This window comes from Papio anubis, chromosome 9 (assembly GCF_008728515.1).
Source record: "Papio anubis isolate 15944 chromosome 9, Panubis1.0, whole genome shotgun sequence".
Lineage (NCBI taxonomy): Eukaryota > Metazoa > Chordata > Mammalia > Primates > Cercopithecidae > Papio > Papio anubis.
Genome location: NC_044984.1, coordinates 92,673,020 through 92,688,948, shown reverse-complemented (window position 1 = coordinate 92,688,948; position 15,929 = coordinate 92,673,020). Strand labels below are relative to the sequence as shown.

Sequence of the window (15,929 nt, the reverse complement as noted above, 5' to 3'; positions counted from 1 at the left end):
CTCCCGAGTAGCTGGGATTACAGGCGTGTGCCACCACGCCTGGCTAATTTTTGTATTTTTAGTAGAGATGGGGTTTCACCATGTTGGCCAGGCTGGTCTCAAACTCCTGACCTTAGGCGATCCAACTGCCTCGACCTGCCAAAGTGCTGGGTTTGCTCATGCCTACTAAAAATACATAAATTAGCCGAGTGCGGTGGTACATGCCTGTAATCCCAGCTACTGGAGAGGCTGAAGCAGGAGAATCGCTTGAACCCAGGAGGCGGAGGTTGCCGTGAGCTGAGATCATGCCATTGCACTCCAGCCTGGGCAACAAGAGTGAAACTCTGTCTCAAAAAAAAAAAAAAAAAAAGTGCTGGGATTACAGGCATGAGCCACTGCACCCAGCCGATGCTTAAGCAATGTCAATGCACATTCAACTGATTACCTGGCAGCTCCCTTCCTTTTTCTTAAAATCATGTTAATTTTGTTCATGTTTCCACCGCTCCTCCATGAAGCCCATGTGCCTCAAGAGAGGCTAATTGATCTGAGCTGTAAGGGAGGTCCTGATTATTCAAACCCAGTCCTTCTCAAACTGTTGTGTCATCAGAATAATCTGAAGGGATTGTTACACACACACACACACACACACACACACACTCCTATTTTTTTTTTTTTCCTGGACCACCTCTCTAGTAGGTATAAGGTGAGGTTGAGAATGTTTTCCAGTAAATGCCCAGGTGATGTTGATGTTGCTGGTTTAGGAACCATGCAGAGAACCTCTGGTTTCATCCAGTCATGATGTCAGACCCTCCGCCTTGCCTGGTTGGTTTAGTAAGACAGCAGAAAAAGTTTACTAGGGGCTTCTAGAGAAGGAGCTTTTTATTGTTAAGAGAGAGATGAGTTTCAGGGCATGCTATTCTGAAAAATGGCACATGGCATTTCAGAAAACAACAGAAGCAGGAAGGTCTCTCTCTCTCACTTTCTTTCCACTTCCTCCCTGAAGCAGGCCATAAAACCTAGCTGACCTTCCTCTGAAAGTAGGTCAGAAAATCCTCATTTCAGATAAAGGGCTTCTCTCCCTATACCCAAAACAAAATAAAGAAATGTCCTCCTCTCTGAAGACACAGAGACACCAAGAAGAATCTGAACACATAGGTTTTGGTGAGTTACCCCGCTTTATTACCATTGTATCACACCCTTCTGTTTCCCAGTCATCCTTTTGCAGCCCAACTGCCCACAAAAATACAGTCTTCCCTGCTTCTATAGGTCTTCATTTCTGCAGGTGCCTGTGTAACCTAAAATTTATATTAAATTTGTATGCTTTTCTCTTGTTAATCTTTTTTTTGTTGTTGTTGTTATAGGGGCCTTTAAACTGCCTTTGCAAAATTATAACAATGAGGAATCTAACATAACTGACTCTACCTTGCTTCTAACCTCACAAGTTAACTGTCTTTGTTCATTCCTATATATAGGCTAACCTAACTATGGAAGAAATTTAGTTTATTGTTTAACTTTAGAGCAAGGATGATAATAGCCCTCGACAGAAAAAGAAGTCTGGAAGTGAGTGGGTGTTGTTTCCATGGTTGTTTTTCCTTTCTTTCTTTTTTTTTTTAAGTAAACATGTAGTATTGTTTTGTGTCTTTAAAAATTTATGTAAATGGCAAACCTGTGTATACCATACAGATTATCTTGTACTTTGTTTTTATCCATCGACATTTTCTCTCGTTTTAGTTTATTGTGGAGGGACTTCAAGATGGCTGAGTAGAGGCATCTCTTACTCGCCTCTTCTAAGAAGAACCAAAATAGTGAGCAGATAATCGCACTTCAAATAGATTATCTAAGAGAGAGCACTGGAATTCAACAGAGAAATGACAGGAAACACCTAAAGCAAGGAAGGAGAGGGAAGAGAGGAAGCCTGTTTGGCCAAGATCAGCTGGGAGCTGGGAGAGACTCCCCAGTGTGAGGACAAGGTAAATGAGAGATCCCTAGTGGTCCACATTCTCACCATGAACCCCTGCAATCCTACAACAGGAGAGCCTCTCAACCCCAGTGGCCTCAAGACTAACATAGGGGGCTCCCTGGGAACCGTGGGAAGGCACTGCTCTAGAGACGGAGCTCATCCTGGGTCTCACACATCCCTAAGCAGTGGTCTGACGGTGCCATGTTAAGAGCCCAGCCCCCACTGGACTGTGTTTTGCCTGGCAACCAGGATGAGGCAGCAATTTCGCACCCTCCCCCCAACACCTGCCCTGGCCCCATGCAGAGGGGCAGCTGTGCATTCTTACATGCCCCATGGGCAAATTCCACTGCCCACAGCTGCTGTGACTGCGGACTGCAGGTGATCGAGGCACAGGGGGAAGTCCATGCTCCCTGGCTGCCTGCCTACGGCAGATTCCAGGGAAAGCAACCCATCCTCCCTAGTAGCAGGGCCTCTGCTGCCTCCACCAGAGCATTTTGCTGGCCACGGCTCACCCTACCTTTGCATACCACAGCCAGCGTCTATACGAACCAGTAGGGTGTCCAGCCTGGCTCCACCTTCTCCAGTACCGAGCACAGCGTCCAGAGGCCTGGGGATTGCCCAGCCCTCTCCACCACCAGTGGCACCTGAGCACTCCTCCTGGGGTCTAAGTTTGGGCCCACTCAACCTACTGCTATCACCACAACTGCCACTGACCTGCAGGTGCCACATGTGGGTCTGGGGACTGACCAGCCTGACCTGTCACAGCCACTGCCAACACCAGTGTGGACCATTTGGGTCCCAGAGGGATGTCCGTTGCTGCTACTGCCATCACCCATACCACATCCACTGCCCAGGGCCTTGGGAACCTGCTCACATGCCTGGCCCACTGCTGCCATTCCTGGGAACAAGCCTCCCAGAGGCCCAAGAATCAGCCTACCTGGACCAGCTAACACCAGTATGTATGATGCTCTAGGGCCCTAGGACAGGCATGCTCACCCACTGCTGCCACCGCTGGGGCCTGAAGACTGGCCTACCTGGTGTCCCAGACCCCAGCAAAACTTCTTCATAGTCTCCACTAGCAAACTGCATCCTGTCGTTGAGGAAATCACAGATACCACCAGTGCTGTTTATAGTCAAAGAAATCCTACAAAGACTAATCATCAGGGAAATGCAAATTAAAATCATAATGAGATATCATCATCTTACCCTAGTTAGAATGGCTATCATTAAACAGACAAAAAAAAATACCCCTTAAATTGGCAAGGATGTGGAGAAAAGGGAACACTTATACACTGTTGGAAGGAATGTAAATTAGTACAACCACTGTGGAAAACAGTATGGAGGTTCCTCAAACAACTAAAAATAATCATCAGAGAAATGTAAATCAAAACCACAATGAGATACCGTCTCATACCAGTCAGAATAGCTATTATTAAAAAGTCAAAAAACAACAGATGCTGGTGAGGCTGTGGAGAAAAGGGAACACGTACACTCTTGGTGGGAATGTAAATTAGTTCAGCCACTTAGAAAGCAGTTAGATTTCTCAAAGAACTTAAAACAGAACTACTGTTTGACACTGCGTTCCCATTACTAGGTGTATATCTGGATTAGTTCGTTCTTACATTGCTATAAGGAAATACCTGAGATTGGGTAATTTATAAATAAAAGAGGTTTAATTGACTCACAGTTCCAATGACTGGGGAGGCCTCAGGAAACTTACAATCATGGCAGAAGGCACCTCTTCACAGGGCGGGAGGAGAGAGAATAAGTGCTGAGTAAAGGGGGACGCCCCTTATAAAACCGTCAGATCTTGTGAGAACTCACTATCACGAGAGCACTATGGGGGAAACCACCCCCATGATTTATTTATCTCCACCTGGTCCTGCCCTTGACATTTGGGGATTATTACAATTCAAGGTGAGATTTGGGTAGGGACACAGGGCCAAACCATATCAATAATGAAAAGAAAAAAAAATTATACCAAGAAGACACATGCACTGCTATGTTCATTGTGCACTATTCACAATAGCAAAGACATGGAATTAACCTAGTTGCCCATCAATGGTGGATTGGGTAAAGAAAATGCGGTATACCTATACATACTACAGTACTACAAAGCCATAAAAAAGAAAAAATCATGCCCTTTACAGCAACATGGATTCATCTGGAGGCCATTATCCTAAGTGAAATAACACAGGAACAGAAAATCAAATACTGCATATTCTCACTTGCAAGTGGGAGCTAGATATTGGGTACTCAGGGACATAAAAATGGCAACAATAGAAACTGGGGACCACTAGAGGGACAAAGAGGAAGGGGGCAATGGTTGTAAAACTTACTATTGGGTACTATACTCATTACCTTGGTGACAGGATCATTTGTACCCAAGCCTCAGCATCATACAATATACCCAGGAAATAACCCTGTGCATGTATCCCTTCAATCTAAAGTAAAAATTAAAACCCTGGAAATAGAACTACCATATGATCCCATCGTCCAAATACTAGGTATTTATCATAAAAACAGAAAAAGAAATATATTGAAGAGATATCTACACTCTTATGCTTATTGCAGCACTATTCACAATAGCCAAAATATGGAATCAACTTAATTGCCTACCAATGGATGAATGGATAAAGAAAATGTGGTATAAACACATAATAAAATATTATTCAGCCATGAAAAAGAATGGAATCCTGTCAACTGCAGCAACAAATGGATAGCTGGATGGAACTGGAGGCTGTTAGGTTAAGTGAAATAAACCAGGCAAGACAAATACCACATGTTCTCACTCATATGTGAGAGTTAAAAAAATTGATAACATGGAGGTATAGAGTGAAATAATAAATACCAGAGACTGGGAAGGGTGTATGTGTGGGCATTGAGGGAGGATGGAGAAAGGTTGGTTAATGGGTACAAAAATACAATTAGATAGAAGAAACACTTTCTAAACTTTGATAGCAGAGTAGGGCCACTGTAGTCAACAACAATGTATTTTTCAAAATAGAAGAGTAAACCTGAAATGTACCCAACACACATAGAAAAGATACACACTAAATATCTTGACTTGACCATTACATATTCATGCATGTAACAAAATTTCTCATGTAACCCTAAATATGTACAAGTATAATGTATCAAAAAAAAAAAAAAAAACCAAAAAAGATTTAGTTTATTGGAATAGCTTAAAGTGTTCCATTTTAGGAGCAGATCACATTTTTTTAATCCATCCTGATAAGCACGTAGCCGCTCTAGGGTAGCTACCCAAAGGGGGAACTGCTCCACTGATAGTGGGATGCATCAGCTTAGCAGCTTACTAGGTAGAGCAGAATTGCTCCCCAAAGAGCTACAACAATTCGTCCTCCTACTAGGCACATGCGAATTTCCATTTCTCACATCCTTGCCAACAATTTGTATTAATAAACTTATTTTAAAAAGTTTTTGTGAAAGACATTGTGAAAAAATAGACCATACTTCCCCCACTGATTTTTAAGGCTTTTTTTTTGTTTTTGTCATAAATGAAGTTGCAATACGTAAACCCAAGTCTGTTTCCTGTCTGTCTATTCTGTTCCGGTTGTCACTGTGTCGCCTTGCTCTGTGGTATGACTTTACAATGAATCCTGACATCTTTGAGTGTAAGTTTTCCTACATTTTTCTTCTTCAGCATTGTCTTGGTTATTCTCTTTGCCCTTTCTTATTCTATAGGAATTTCAGCATCTGCTTGACCAAGTCTGTGAAAAACCCAGGAGGATTTGACTGCAATGCATTGACTTTATTGATTAATTTGAAGAGAATTGCCAACTTAAAAATATTGCTTCTTTCTTACCCATGAACATGCTGCATTTTCCCATTATTTTTCAGATTTTAAAAATTTACATCCTTCAATAAAATTTTGTACTGTTTTCATAATATTAATATATCTCTTTTGCCAGTTATGTTCCTATGTACCTTATATTTTTGTTGCTGCTGTGACTGATACAGTTTTAAAATTACATTTTCTAATTGGATGTTGCGGGTGTATAGAGATGTTATTGATTTTTGTATATGATTTTTTTTTATCCAATAAGCTCTTACTGCTTTTAATAGTTTATATATTCTCATAGATTTTTCTACACGGACAATACTATTATCTGTGAATAATGACAGTTTTGATTCTTCATGTCCAATCTTTACATCTCTTTTTTCCTTCCTCTGGTCTTTGCTTTAGCTAAGACATCCAGGATAGTGCTGAATACAAGTGGCACTAATGGACATCCTTGTTCTTTAAAATGCAATGTTTTAAACATTTTACTATTTAGCATGATATTTGCCAAAGGTTTTTGGTAAATACCTTTATCAAGTAAAGAAAGTTCCCCTGAGTGCTGGTGTCTAAGAGTTTTTATAGTAAGTGGATATTGAATTTTATCTATTCTCCTGCATTTTTGAGATTATCATATAGGCTTTTTTTTCTTTTATCAATTAGGGTTGTGTATTACCTTTATTGATTTTCTAACATTAAATAATCTTTGCATTCCTGAGATAGGCCTTAGTCAGTCATGGGGTATCCATTTTTAAATGCCTCACTGCATTTATTTGCTAATAAATTATTTAAGTCTTTTACATCTATGTTTATGAGTGAACTTGGCCTGTAATTTTCTCTTTTTATATGATCCCTCTCCAGTTTTGGGCACTAAGTACATTAACTTTATATAATAAACCAAGGAGTTTTTCTTTTCTATATGCTTAGTAACAGTTTGAATAAGTTAGGAAACACTATTCCTTGAAGGTTTGAAATATGCTTGAATAATCATTTCAGCCCTTATTTGGCCGTGAGGAAGAGCATAGATTGTTAATTACTGGATTCAATTTTTTATATCAGCATGTCTATTCAGGTTTTTATATTTCTTGTGAGAAAATTTTGGTAATTAATTTTTAAAAAAATGTATGCCTGTCTGGGTTTCAAATTTATTGGCATCAAGTTGTTTATAGTATTCCTAAGATGTTTTAAATTTCTGATGTGTCTGTAATTACGTATCTTTTCTCATGTCTAATATGGATACTTTGTACCTTAGTTCTTTTTCTTATTCAGTCTTACCAGAGGATTAGCTTGTTTCTGGTCACTGCAAATATTCAGCGTTTTGCTCTGTTGATCCTCTTTTATTTATTTATTTTTGTTATTATATGATGAATTTCTACCCTTAAATGTCTTATTTCCTTTCTCCTACTCCTTCATTTGAGTTTACTGGTTTTTTCTGTTTTTTTTAAATCAGATGAAGTTCATTACTTTTTAAAAATTTTCTAAGACTAAATGCATTCAATATCCTCATGAAAGTTGTGATTGTAAGTATCCAATAATACAAAAAGTACAAAACAGACCTGTGGAGTTTGAATATATTAATGAAAAGTGCATGACTGCATGTGGTACATCCTACAGGTAAAGAGAGGTGGAAGGGGAAAAAGAAGACTGTGGCTGAGGGCTAGTGAAAAATAAATAAATACAGAAGCAGAGATGATTCACACTAGAGGATATCCTACCACCGATACTACAGCCAAAATTACAAACAAATTTTTTCAGAATAACTCTGGAGGATAATAACGGCTGGACTCTTATAATTCACCTCAAAGACTGTGGGAGAGCCAACCCAAGTCATTGTGCGGTCTGTGCATACGGTGGCTTGTAGCATGTAGTTTTTTCTGAAAGGAGGAAATATAAAATGTGTTTAGATTAACTGTAAAACTACAGGGTGCCTATAAAAGGTGACTAACTCCTTATTGTTACACTATCCAATTTTAAAAATCCTGTTTAAAAAATAAGCACTGAGTTATGTTACTATAAGGCAGGCAAATGCTTCTTCCTCATTATGAAATCTGAACTGGTGATATGTTTTTTTTCTTGAACATTTAGAAAAGAGGCAGTAAGAGTACTTTGGTTTGGGTTCAAGTGAGAGGCTTTTAATGAGCATTTTAGAATTGAAGAGCCCTGAGTTCAGGATGTCTCAATGTTCAGAAAGCCTGACTAAAAGAAGCCAAACCAAAACCAACACACTTGTCATTAACACCACCCCTCTTTTCTTCTAGTAAATTTTACTTTAAATATAGAGTGGAAAAAAACCCTAATAGGCTGAAACAAGTCAAACACCCACTCTTCACAGACAAAACCTTCACAAAAGTTAGCTGAAGTAATCCAGACCTAAAACTGACCTGTGCAGATTTTCAAGGAAGTCATCAGTTATGTAACACAAACAGAAGTCAATTATTTACACACTCAGCAATTCCTCTAAGAAATGTGCCCCAAGAAGCATTAGTTTTTGTTTTGTGCCATCCTGAAGACTACACATTTTATTTTTGAGATAGTTTAACTTTTGTGTTTGTTTGTTTAATTGAGGCAGAGTCTCTCTCTGTCGCCCAGGCTGGAGTGCAGTGGTGCAGTCTTGGCTCACTGCAACCTCCCTCTCCCGGGTTCAAGCGATTCTCCTGCCTCAGCCTCCTGAGTAGCTGGGATTACAGGCATGCGCCACCATGCCCGCCTAATTTTTATATTTTTAGTAGAGACAGGTTTCACCATGGCCAGGCTGGCCTCAAACTACTGACCTCGAGTGATCCACCCACCTTGGCCTCCCAAAGTTTTGGGATTACAGGTGTGAGCCACCACACCTGGACTCCGATAGTTCAACTTTTTTTTTTTTTTTTTTTTTTGAGACAGAGTCTTGCTCTGTCACCCAGGCTGGAGGCCCGATCTCGGCTCACTGCAAGCTCTGCCTCCTGGGTTCACGCCATTCTCCTGCCTCAGCCTCCCGAATAGCTGGGAATACAGGCACCCGCCCCTACACCCAGCTAATTTTTTGTATTTTTAGTAGAGATGGGGTTTCACTGTGTTAGACAGGATGGTCTCGATCTCCTGACCTCTTGATCCACCCGCCTTGCCCTCCCAAAGTGCTGGGATTATAGGCAGGAGCCACCGCACCCGGCCGATAGTTCAACATTTTTAATAGAATGTGTTCTCTATTATGTGTTAATGCTTTGGTACTGTTCATATAGGGTCTTGGCTACCCTAAAGACTTGTTATTTCCCCAAGAGGAGCATTGATTCTGCTTTAGAAGTTTCATAAAAATTGAAATCTTTATCAAATATTAATATCAAGAGAGGTGGCACAGGATGCAACATATACAGTCATCTTTCCTTTCTGTATATTTAGAAATTACTTTTTCCTTTAAGGTATTTGCAACAGAAAGCACAGTCTGTCCTGCTTAATAATCAGTAGTACAGGTTTCAATCGTTGGAACCTTGGCAAGACCTTAATATTTCAAAATTATTAACAACTACCTCTAGGGGCAAGTCCATGTTACTGAGTTATGACAAATTATTATCATGAGGGAAAACAAGTGTAGCCGGCTACCTTAAAAAATGCCCAACCACTGCTTCTCAATATAGAAGGACTAAAACCACATACCGTTTAGCATATGACAAATCCCATCTCTGTCCCCTGAAATTCCCCTAGTTTCATTCCTTAGAAGGGTATTTAAAAAAGACCTATAGCAGCATTTGGCTTTCTTGTGAAATATCCAGCATCTTAAATATTATTTACAATTCTTTTTTTGTGAAGCTGGAAACTGACTTCAGAATTTGTGAGACTGGTGGGAAAATAACCCATTCAAAACTATTCTAGAATTTCTTTTTTGGCAGAGTAGCAGGTATCCAAGTTAAAAATAGGACGAACAGTTAGTTGCTTTGTGGTCTCTTCAAAGTTTAAATTGCTTTTTGTTCCCCATTTCTACTCCTGAGTGAGGTGGGCAGAGGTTCTGGCTCCTGCCCTTAGGATTTCTCGGTAGTTGCTTTCGTATTCCTGCGGCAAGGCTTGAACAGATGTGAGTTGATGAGGACTTCCCCAAAATGGCCTTTATAAACAGACCCACTACGTATCTTCTGTCTTTTTCAGTCCATGAGATCTAAAAAGGAAAACACCTGGTGTTCTGGTAGAACCAGAAGCCATCTCCATAACTGAACCATCGTCTGACTGGTTGCTGTAACAAGGAGGCACTTGAGGTGGTACTGTGAGCATCATCATTGTGATCTTTACCTTCCTTCTGCAGTTTATTGGTCTGGTTGCTTTTTATCCTCTTCCCAGATACAGTTTTCACTCTCTTTGGTTTCAATGTAGTCTTTAGACTGGGTCCAGCCCTGCATCTGCCACGTGAATCCAGGGTTTTTTGATCCTGCTGGCAACGTCTTCCATCTTTTCACAAACAGGACACAGGCATTGCAGATGTCTCATGCAGCCCCAGAGAGCTCTGGAAGTCCTTTCCATAGCGTTTACTGTCAGTGAAGCGAGAACTGGAGGACTTAACTCTGCAAACACAGCAGCCCTCTATACTTCGGTACATCTTTGGCTTGGGAAAAACCAAACATCTTTTCTTCTGGGCAATAGTCTTCCAAATCTTCCAGAAGCATCCATTCCATATGAAACAACATGCCGGAGGTGCAGAGTGCACGCCAGGCCAGTCCCTTTCTAAGCCCTCCCTCTTCAAGTGCCTTGTCTAGAAAGATTGGCCCATTGCCTTTTGACCTTTCTTCTTATCTAATAAATGCATTTCAGGCTAAATTGCCCGTAAGTGCTGACTGAGTTGCATCCATCAATTTAGATATGCAATATTTTTATTGTTATTCAAGTCTGAATATTGATAATTTCCTTTATGATTTATTTGTGGTCCTATAAATTATTTACATGACATTGACATTAAAGATTTCTCTAAGATATATGGTTTTAAAGTCTATTTCTCTACTATTGGTTTCTAATTTTATAGTACTTTGATCACAAAATGTGGTCTGCTGCACAATGTTTTGAATTTGTTGAATCTTGCTTTGTGAGGAAGAGTCTCTAGTAAATTTATTCACGTGTCCTTGAAAATAAAATGCAATCTTTAATTTTTGGTGTAGAATATAAGTTGCAATCTGTTTGGTAAAGTTTATTAATTGTACTACTTAAGTGTCTGTTTTCTTTCTGGCTTTTATTCAGTATTGTAAGATGTTAAAATCTTCCTTCCAGGATTATGGATATGTTCATTTCTCCTTGTGAGTCTTTGGTTTTACTTTATATATTTTAAGGCCATGTTATTAGAGACTATTATAAGACTATTATATCTTTTTTTTCAAATTATTCATTTTATCATTACATCATGTTTTCTCCCTTGAATTTATTTTTGTCTGATTTAATATGACTGTTTTTATTTATTTATTTATTTATTTATTTATTTATTATACTTTAAGTTCTGGGGTATATGAGCACAAAGTACAGATTTGACACACAGGTATACATGTGCCATGTTGATTTGCTGCACCCATCAACTTATCATTTACATTAGGTATTTCTCTTAATGCTATCCCTCCCCCAGCCCCCCACTCCCCGACAGGCCCTGGTGCGTGATGTTCCCTGGACAAGTGATCTCATTAGTCAATTCCCACCTATGAGTGAGAACATGCAGTGTTTGGTTTTCTGTCCTTGTAATAGTTTGCTGAGAATGATGGTTTCCAGCTTCATCCATGTCCCTGCAAAGAACATGAATTCATCCTTTTTGATGGCTGCATAGTATTCCATTGTGTATATGTGCCACATTTTCTTAATTCGTCTATCATTGATGGGCATTTGGGTTGGTTCCAAGTCTTTGCTGTTGTGAACAGTGCTGCAGTAAACATATGTGTGCATGTGTCTTTATAGTAGCATGATTTATAATCCTTTGGGTATATACCCAGTAATGGGATTGCTGGATCAAATGGTAATTCTAGTTCTAGATCCTTGAGGAATTGCCACACTGTCTTCCACAATGGTTGAACTAATTTAAACTCCCACCAACAGTGTAAAAATGTTCCTATTTCTCCACATCCTCTCCAGCATCTGTTGTTTCCTGACTTTTTAATGATTGCCATTCTAACTGGGGTGAGATGGTATCTCATTGTGGTTTTGATTTGCATTTCTCTAATGACCAGTGATGATGAGCATTTTTTCATGTGTTTGTTGGCTGCATAGATGTCTTCTTTTGAGAAGTGTCTGTTCATGTCCTTCACCCACTTTTTGATGGGGTTGTTTGTTTTTTTCTTGTAAATTTGTTTGATTCTTAGTAAATTCTGTATTTTAGCCCTTTCTCAGTGAGTAGATTGCAAAAATTTTCTCCCATTCTGTAGGTTACCTGTTCACTCTGATGGTAGTTTCTTTTGCCATGCAGAAGCTCTTTAGTTTAATTAGATCCCATTTGTCTATTTTGGCTTTTGTTGCCATTGCTTTTGGTGTTTTAGTCATGAAGTCCTTGCCCATGCCTATGTCCTGAATGGTATTGCCTAGGTTTTCTTCTAGGATTTTTATGGTTTTAGGTCTAACACTTAAGTCTTTAATCTGTCTTGAATTAATTTTTGTATAAAGTGTAAGGAAGGGATCCAGTTTCAGCTTTCTACATATGGCTAGTCAGTTTTCTCAGCACCATTTATATTCCCCATTTCTTGTTTTTGTCAGGTTTGTCAAAGATCAGATGGTTGTAGATGTGTGGTGTTATTTCTGAGGTCTCTGTTCCGTTCTATTCGTCTATCTCTCTGTTTTGGTACCAGTACCGTGCTGTTTTGGTTACTGTAGCCTTGTAGTATAGTTTGAAGTCAAGTAGCGTGATGCCTCCAGCTTTGTTCTTTTTGCTTAGGATTGTGTTGGCAATGCAGGCTCTTTTTTGGTTCCATATGAGCTTTAAAGTAGTTTTTTCCAATTCTGTGAAGAAAGTCATTGGTAGCTTGATGGGGATGACATTGAATCTATAAATTACCTTGGGCAGTATGGCCATTTTCACGATATTGATTCTTCCTATCCATGAGCATGGAATATTCTTCCATTTGTTTGTGTCCTCTTTTATTTCATTGAGCAGTGGTTTGTTGTTCTCCTTGAAGAGATCCTTCACATCTCTTGTTTGTTGGATTCCTAGGTATTTTATTCTCTTTATAGCAATTGTGAATGGGAGTTCACTCATGATTTGGCTCTCTGTTTGTCTGTTAATGGTGTATAGGAATGCTTGTGATTTTTGCACATTTATTTTGTATCCTGAGACTTTGCTGAAGTTGTTTATCAGCTTAAGGAGATTTTGGGCTGAGATGATGGAGTTTTCTAAATATACAATCATGTCATCTGCAAACAGGGACAATTTGACTTCCTCTTTTCCTAATTGAATACCCTTTATTTTTTTCTCTTGCCTGATTGCCCTGGCCAGAACTTCCAACACTATGTTGACTAGGACTGGTGAGAGAGGGCATCTCTGTCTTGTGCCAGTTTTCAAAGGGAATGCTTCCACTTTTTGCCCATTCAGTATGATATTGGCTGTGGGTTTGTCATAAATAGCTCTTATTATTTTGAGATACGTTCCATCAATACCTAGTTTATTGAGAGTTTTTAGCGTGAAGGGCTGTTGAAGTTTGTCGAAGGCCTTTTCTGCATCTATGGAGATAATCATGTGGTTTTTGTCATTGATTCTGTTTATGTGATAGATTACGTTTATTGATTTGCATATGTTGAAACATCCTTGCATCCCAGGGATGAAGCCAACTTGATCGTGGTGGATAAGCATTTTGATGTGCTGCTGGATTCAGTTTGCCAGTATTTTATTGAGGATTTTAGCACTGATGTTCATCAGGGATATTGGTCTAAAATTCTCTTTTTTTGTTGTGTCTCTGCCAGGCTTTGGTATCAGGATGATGTGGGCCTCATAAAATGCATTAAGGAGGATTCCCCCTTTTCTATTTATTGGAATAGTTTCAGAAGGAATGGTACTAGCTCCTCTTTGTACCTCTGATAGGATTTGGCTGTGAATCCATCTGGTCCTGGACTTTCTTTGGTGCATAGGCTATTAATTATTGCCTCAATTTCAGAGCCTGTTATTGGTCTATTCAGATTTAGTCCCAAGACTAAACCAGGAAGAAGTGGAATCTCTGAACAGACCAATAACAGGCTCTGAAATTGAATCCTGTGTCCAGGAATTTATCCATTTTTTCTAGATTGTCTAGTTTATTTGCTTAGAGGTATTTATAGGATTCTCTGATGGTAGTTTGTATTTCTGTGGGATTGGTGGTGATATCCCCTTTATCATTTTTTATTGTGTCTATTTGATTCTTCTTTCTTTTCTTCTTTATTAGTTTTGCTAGTAGTCTATCAATTTTGTCGATCTTTCAAAAAACCAGCTCCTAGATTCATTGATTTTTTGAAGGGTTTTTTGTGTCTCTATGTCTTTCAGTTCTGCTCTGATCTTAGTTATTTCTTGCCTTCTGCTAGCTTTTGAATTTGTTTGCTCTTGCTTCTCTAGTTCTTTTAATTGTGATGTTAGGGTGTCGATTTTAGATCTTTCCTGTTTTCTCTTGTGGGCATTTAGTGCTATAAATTTCCCTCCACACACTGCTTTAAATGTGTCCCAGAGATTCTGGTATGTTGTATGTTTGTTCTCATTGGTTTCAAAGAACATCTTTATTTCTGCCTTCATTTCATTATTTACCCAGTAGTCATTCAGGAGCAAGTTGTTCAGTTTCCAAGTAGTTGTGCAGTTTTGAATGAGTTTCTTAATCCTGAGTTCTAATTTGATTGCACTGTGGTCTGAGAGGAAGTTTGTTGTGATTTCTGTTCTTTTACTTTCGTTGAGGAGTGTTTTACTTCCAATTATGTGGTCAATTTTAGAATAAGTGCAATGTGGTGCTGAGAAGAATGTATATTCTGTTGATATAGGGTGGAGAGTTCTGTAGATGTCTATTAGGTCTGCTTGTTGCAGAGCTGAGTTCAAGTCGTGGATATCCTTGTTAACTTTCTGTCTCGTTGATATATCTAATATTGACAGTAGGGGTGTTAAAGTCTCCCATTATTATTGTGTGGGAGTCTAAGTCTCTTTGTAGGTCTCTAAGGACTTGCTTTATGAATCTGGGTGCTCCTGTATTGGGTGCATATATATTGAGGATAGTTAGCTCTTCTTCTTGCATTGATCCCTTTACCAGCATGTAATGGCCTTCTTTGTCTCTTTTGATCTTTATTGGTTTAAAGTTTGTTTTATCAGAGACTAGAATTGCAACCCCTGCTTTTTTTTGCTTCCCATTTGCTTGGTAAATCTTCCTCCATCCCTTTATTTTGAGTCTATGTGCATGTTCGCATGTGAGATGGGTCTCCTGAATACAGCACACTGATGGGTCTTGACTCTTTATCCAATTTTCCAGTTTGTGTCTTTTAATTGGGGCATTTAGTCCATTTACATTTAAGGTTAATATTGTTATGTGTGAATTTGATCCTGTGATTATGATGTTAGCTGGTTATTTTGCTTGTTAATTGATGCAGTTTCTTAATAGCATCGATGGTCTTTACAATTTGGCCTGTTTTTGCAGTGGCTGGTACCAGTTGTTTCTTTCCATGTTTAGTGCTTTCTTTGGGAGCTCTTGTAAGGCAGGCCTGGTGGTGACAAAATCTCTCAGCATTTGCTTGTCTGTAAAGGATTTTATTTCTTCTTCACTTATGAAGCTTAGTTTGGCTGGATATGAAATTCTGTGTTGAAAATTCTTCTCTTTAAGAATATTGAATATTGGCCCCCACTCTCTTCTGGCTTGTAGGGTTTCTGCTGAGAGATCTGCTGTTAGTCTGATGGGCTTCCCTTTGTGGGTAATTCGACCTTGCTCTCTGGCTGCACTTAACACTTTTTCCTTCATTTCAACCTTGGTGAATCTGACAATTGTGTGTCTTGGGGTTGCTCTTCTTGAGGAGTATCTTTGTGGTGTTCTCTGTATTTCCTGAATTTGAATGTTGGCCTGCCTTGCTGTGTTGGGGAAGTTCTCCTGGTTAATATCCTGAAGAGTGTTTTCCAACTTGGTTCCATTCTCCTCATCACTTTCAGGTACACCAATGAAACATAGATTTGGTCTTTTCACATAGTCCCATATTTCTTGGAGGCTTTGTTTGTTTCTTTTTACTCTTTTTTCTCTAACCTTGTTTTCTTACTTTATTTCATTAATTTGAGCTTCA

The 15,929-nt window shown here is 39.2% G+C and overlaps 1 pseudogene; it reads right to left on the bottom strand.

Annotated features, from left to right (window-relative positions):
- Positions 1-9,664: 9,664 nt before the first annotated feature.
- Positions 9,665-10,387, bottom strand: LOC110740800 (annotated as a pseudogene).
- Positions 10,388-15,929: the final 5,542 nt, after the last annotated feature.